This window comes from Capra hircus, chromosome 26, assembly GCF_001704415.2.
Source record: "Capra hircus breed San Clemente chromosome 26, ASM170441v1, whole genome shotgun sequence".
NCBI classification, from domain to species: Eukaryota; Metazoa; Chordata; class Mammalia; order Artiodactyla; family Bovidae; genus Capra; species Capra hircus.
Genome location: NC_030833.1, coordinates 28838205 through 28845001, shown reverse-complemented (window position 1 = coordinate 28845001; position 6797 = coordinate 28838205).

Here is a 6797-nt window from a genome sequence, read left to right as displayed (position 1 = left end):
GGGTTGCCATTCCTTCTCCAATGCATAAAAGTGAAAAGCGAAAGTGAAGTCGCTCAGTCATGTCCAATGCTTCGCAACCCCATGGACTGCAGCCTACCAGGCTCCCCTGTCCATGGGATTTTCCAGGCAAGAGTACTGGAGTGGGATGCCATCGCCTTCTCCGGGTCTAAAACTGGTGGCTGGCAAAATGGGCCATGGACTGGATCCAGTTGACCAGGAGCTAAGAATGGCTTTTACATTTTTTAAAGGGCTCAAAAAAAGTGACAAGACTATGTGATCACAAAGGATATAATATTTCCTGTCATGTTTTACGGTTTGCTTAAGCCCTGGGTAAATCAGTAATTTCACAACACTTGCTAAAAGTTACGACTATCTGGGGATCTTTTGAAAACACCCATGCCCTGGGACCCATCTGCTGACCAGTTGAGTCAGATCCTAGTGCTCTCTGGTGGATTCTGGGAGTTGGGATTTTTTTTTAAGCTCCCAGGCAGGTGATGCTGAAGAGACCTGAAAACCACTTGTGAGTGGGTAATTTTTCTTCCTTTTATGCTTTCATTTTCAAATATACTTACTAGATCTAATAGTATAAGGTAAAAATTTAAGTTTCCAATTTATCTATGTTTTCTAGAACTTGTTTCTTTTCTCTTTCCAGAATTTATCTGTGCATCATTTCCCATTTCTCCTCACACATGGAGAAGCTCGCTATATGCGGTGTCTCATAATTTTGGAGCTCATTTTTAACAGCTGCATGGTACCCCATTGTATGGAGATAGCTCAAATTATTTTAACTAGTACCTTATTGGTAGCTGTTTGGGTTGTTTTTGTATTTTGTTATTCTAAATAGTGCTGCAGTGGATATTTTATACATGAGACAATTGTATGTGAGTATTTGTGTGGGTATTTTTATAGGAAGTATTCCTAAGAGTGTTGGGTCAAAGGCTATGTACTTTTAATTTATTCATCACTACCCTCCAAAACCACTGTAACAACTTGTAGTTCCAACAACACTTAAAATACCTTTTAGCTTGCCCTCTTGCCAACACTTAACCAAATTGACTTTTGCCACTTGGATAAATGACAGTGCTCAGTTTTTTTTTAATTGTGGTAAAAAACATTTAAATTGCCATCTTAATCAGTTTTAAGTGTATGGTTCAGTAGTGTCAAGTATATTGACATTGTAGTACAACAGATTGCTATGATTTTGACCAGATAGTTCATATGAGTGCAGTCAGACTTTATTTGTCCTTTTGCACTTAGCATGATGTCCTCAGGTTTGCTCATGTTGTAGCATGTAGCAGGATCTTTTCCAAGGCTGCATTCCATCGTATGTACCACATATGATATAATTTGTCCATTTCATTGTTTAGTTTCAGGGACCTGAATTCCCACCTGTTGCTGATGGGTTCTGGCAGTGTGGCTGAAATTCACGTGTTCAGTGAGTCGCACACATGATAGCTCATGCTCCTCTGCAGTGTACTTCACATGAACACAAAGCAGAAGACTTTCCAGCATCTTTTTGTGCCTTTATGTTTCACAGGTTATATCCTCACTGTCACCCAACCCTGTTAGTGAAAGTGAAAGTGAAAGTCACTCAGTCATTGCCAGCTCTTTGTGACCCCATGGACTGTATAGTTCATGGAATTCTCTAGGCCAGAATACTGAAGTGGGTAGCCTTTCCCTTCTCCAGGGGATCTTCCCAACCCAGGGATTGAACCCAGGTCTCCCATATTGCAGGCGGATTCTTTACCAGCTGAGCTATCAAGTAAGCCCCAAATCCTGTTAAGTGAATATTAACTAGATCATGGTGTGTCAACCTTATTATTTGAGGCCAGGTAATTCTTTATGGAGAGCTGTACTGTTGGAGCATGTGTAGCAGCATCCCTGGCCTCTGCCCTCTAGATGCCAGTAGCATCCCTTAGTTTGCACAACCAAAAATGGCTCCAGATACTGCCAGATAACCTCTCGAGGCAAAGTTTTGAGAACTGCTGGGGTTTATTAATTTGCTTAGGGTTGATAAAAACTGCAGCTTAGTGGCACATGTGAGACAAAAGCTCAGATCTCTCTAAAAATGTATCTGTATTCAACACTGAGTACCTATTATGTACAGCCATAGAACTCCTTGAGAGCTCAGTGTCTAATAAGGGAAGTCAGGGATGGGAACAGTTCTGTACACCATGCTGAGTCCTTTCACCAAGGGCCAGCACAGTACCCCCAGGGGACAAGCAAGAAAAGACTTGACCAATGTTCCTTCAGAATTCTGAGGAGAGTAGCAGCAGCCAGGTGTGAAGAAAGCACATGCCATGCAAGGAAGAGGGGTTTCCATCGTCAAGGCTCTCTTCTCCCACTGGAGGAGAGTTGGAGGGTTGGAGGGTGTGTGGTAAGTAGAGCAAGATAATAATCTGACTGAGGAGTCAGTGACCTTTTATACCCAAGTCAGAGATTAGTACTTTATTTTGTTCACATGATTATGTTAGGGGCTTGCCAGTCCAATGCAGTGCACCAGGCACTCACACAGCTACGTGCTGTCACTTCAGTCATTTCCGACTCTTCAACCCCATGGACTGTAGCCTGCCAGGCTCCTCTGTCGGTAGAATTATCCAGGCAAGGATACTGGAGTGGGTTGCCGTTTCTTACCCTGGGGGATCTGACCAACCCAAGGATTGAGGTTTGTCTCCTACTTGACAGTCAGATTCTTTACCACTAGCATCACCTGGGAAGCCCAACACAGCTGCAGTGAAAGCAAAGTCCCTACCAACAACAGAGTTCCCACCCCCTGCATGATGCAGAGGCGGCTTACGCTGTCTGCAGTTAACTGAAGAGGCCAGTAGGTGGGGTGCTTGCGCACTGTAGGAATCTGGACTCTAGTGGAAGCTTCAGTTCAGTTCAGTCCCTCAGCCGTGTCCAATTCTGTGACCCCATGGACTGCAGCACGCCAGGCTTCTCTGTCCTTCATCATCACCCGGAGCTTGCTCAAACTCATGTCTGTTGAGTCAGTGATGCCATCCAACCATCTCATCCTCTATCATCCCCTTCTCCTGCCTTCAATCTTTCCTAGCATCAGGGTCTTTTTCAGTGTGTCAGTTCTTCACATCAGGTGGCCAAAATACTGGAGCTTCAGCTTCACCATCAGTTCCTTCTGATGAGTGGTCAAGACTGATTTCTTTTAGGATTGACTGGTTTGATCTCCTTGTAGCCCAAGGGACTCTCAAGAGTCTTCGCCAGTACCACAATTCTGTGGCTTACAGCCAATCAACTCACTACTACAGGGCTTTTTAAAGGGTCCTGGGATGTTGGTACTGAAACATGAGATATGCAGAGGACTAGGAGTCCTGCAGCCATAAAATTAAAGGAGCTATGATCAACCTAGACAGCATATTAAAAAGTATGGACAAAGGTCCATCTAGTCAAAGCTATGGTTTTTCCAGTAGTCATGTATGAATGTGAGAGTTGGGCCATAAAGAAGGCTGAGCACTGAAGAGTTGATGCTTTTGAACTGTGATGTTGGAGAAGACTCTTGAGAGTCCCTTGGACTACAAGGAGATCCAGCCAGTCAATCCTAAAGGAAATCAGTCCTGAAGATTCATTGGAAGAGCTGATGCTGAAACTGAAGCTCCCGTACTTTTGCCACCTGATGCGAAGAGCTGACTCATTGGGAAAGACGCTGATACTGGGTAAGATTGAAGGCAGGAGGAGAAGGGGACAACAGAGGAAGAGATGGTTGGATGGCATCACCGACTTGATGAACATGAGTTTAAGTGAGCTCCGGGAGTTGGTGATGGACAGAGAAGTCTGGCGTGCTACAGTCCATGGGGTCACAAACAGTCAGACACAACTGAGCAACTAAACTGAGGAGTCTGACTGAACTGAGGAGTCCTGGAAGGTAAGAACTGGAACCTGGCCCATATTTAGAATTCAAATGTGAGCTGTCAGATGGCCTGAGTGTTTCTGAAAAAAGGGAATGACTGGAAACCTTGAAAGATACATTGTCTTCTGGAATCTGCTGGAGTGGACTGGATGGGAGAGCAGAACTGCATTTCATTCAGGGCAGTGGTTCCAGTCTGTATATAGGATGTCCACAAAGTCTGGAAACAGAGATGATAATATTATCTTCCTATGGAAGAATTCCTGATTATATAATATCTCTGCTGGTGTTTCTAGACTGCATGGATTATATGGATCTGTAGTGGTCAGGAAGCCTGACACTCTGATAGCCTCTCAGAGAGCCTGTATGTTCAGTGAAGAGGGATCTATAGTGTCAAGGAGCATCCTGGGTCTTTTTTTTTTTTTTGAGATTCAGTTGATATCCTGAGTTAAAGACACACATCACAGTTCAAAAGCACCAATTCTTCAGTGCTCAGCCTTCTTTATGGTCCAACTCTCATATCCATACATGACTATTGGAAAACCATAGCTTTGACTAGATGGACCTTTGTCCGTGCTTTTTAATATGTTGTCTAGGTTGGGCATAGCTTTTCTTCCAAGAAACAAGAGTTTTTTAATTTCATGGCTGCAGTCACCATCTGCAGTGGTTTTGGAGCCCAAGAAAATAAAGTCTGTCACTGTTTCCATTGTTTCCCCATCTATTTCCCATAAAGTGATGGGACCAGATGCCATGATCTTCATTTTTTTAATGTTGAGTTTTAAGCAGGCTTTTTCACTCTCCTCTTTTGCTTTCATCAAGAGGCTTTCTGGTTCCTCTTCACTTTCTGCCACAAGGGTGTTGTTATTTGGGTATCCGAGGTTATTGGTATTTCTCCTGGCAGTCTTGATTCCAGCTTGTGCTTCATTCAGCCCGACATTTCACATGATGTACTCTGCATTATAAGTTAAATAAGCAGGGTCACAATATACAGCCTTGATGTACTTTCCCAATTTGGAACCAGTCCAGTGTTCAATGTCAGGTTCTAACTTGCTTCTTGACCTGCATATAGACTTCTCAGGAGGCAGGTAAGGTGGTCTGTCTTGTATTCCCATCTCTTTAAGAATTTTTCACAGTTTGTTTTGATCCACATAGTCAAAGGCTTTGGCATAGTCAATAAAGCTGAAGTAGATATTTTTCTGGAATTCTCTTGCTTTTTCCTCATCCCAACAGATGTTGGCAATTTGATCTCTGGTTCCTCTGCGTTTTCTAAATCCAGTTTGACCATCTTGAGTTCTCAGTTCATGTACTGTTGAAGCCTCGCTTGGAGAATTTTCAGTATTTGCTAGCATGTGGGATGAGGGCAATTGTGTGGTAGTTTGAACTTTCTTTGGCATTGCCTTCCTTTGGGATTGGAATGAAAACTGACTTCCAGTCCTGTGGCCAGTGCTGAGTTTTCCAAATTTGCTGCCATATTGAATGCAGCACTTTCACAGCATCATGTTTTAGGATTTGAAATAGCTCAACTGGAATTCCCTCACCTCCACTAGCTTTGTTCGTAGTGATGCTTCCTAAGGCCCACTTGACTTCCTATTCCAGGGTGTCTCGCTCTAGCTGAGTGATCACACCATCATGGTTATCTGGGTCCTGAAGATCTTTTTTGTATAGTTCTTCTGTGTATTCTTTACACGTCTTCTAAATATCTTTTGCTTCTGTTAGATCTATACTGTTTTTGTCCTTTTTTGTGCCATCTTTGCATGAAATGTTCCCTTGGTAGCTCTAATTTTCTTGAAGAGATCTCTAGTCTCCCATTCTGTTGTTTTCCTCTATTTCTTTGCATTGATCACTAAGGAAGACTTTCTCATTTCTTGCTATTCTTTGTCTGCATACTTTACCTCATTTGCTATGACTCCATTCTGTTTTCAAAATATATTTTTAATGCATATTTTATCTTAATTACTGTTAAAATCTCTTGCAACTTTCAAAATATATACCTCTGTTTCTTTCCAAAAAAATTGTTTTTGTCACACCATGCAGTTTGTGGGCTACTGCAACTCTACTCCAATTTAAAAAACAAATCTAAGGGGGAGGGGGAAAAAAAAAGAAAAACAAATCTAAGAACGCCAATAAAGAAAATGTCAGAACTTTCCTGGTGGTACAGTGGATAAGAATCCACCAGCCATTGCAGGAGACATGGGTTTGATTCCTGGTCTAGAAAGACTCCACATGTCACAGAGTAACTGAAGGCCATGCACCACAATTACTGAGCCCACAAGTTGTAACTACTGAAGCCTGAGCGCCTAGATCCTGTGCTCTGCAACAAGAGATGCCATCTTAAGTTATTCATACAGAGTAACTGAATTGCCCTAAAAATTCTATGTTCTTTCCATTCTTCCCTCTTTCCTACCTACCCCTGGCAACACTGATTTTTGTGCTGTCTCTCTGGTTTTACCTTTTCTGAATTGTCAAATAGTTGGAATCATACAGTATGTAGACTTTTGAGCTGGCTTCTTTCACTTAGTAAAATACATTCAAGCTTATTCCATATCTTGTCATGGCTTGATAGCTCATTTCTTTTATTGCTGAATGATAGTCATTATATGGATGTACCACTGTTTGTTTTTTTTTCTATTTACGTGTTGAAGGACATCTTGGTTGTTTCAAAGTTTGGGTAATTATGAATAAAGCTGCTATAAATACTTATGTGCTTCTTGGCCTTTTGGCTAAGTTCAAGTGTGTAAACATTTATGTGCAGGTTTTTGTGTGGACATAAGTTTTCAACTCATTTGGATAAATACCAAGGAGCACGAGTGCCAAATTGTATGATTAAGAGAAAGTTTAGTTTTGTAACACACTGCCAAACGGTATTTATTCAGATTTGTCTTATGGCCTAGACTATAGTCTACCTTGGGGCTTCCCAGCTGGTGCTAGTAGTAAA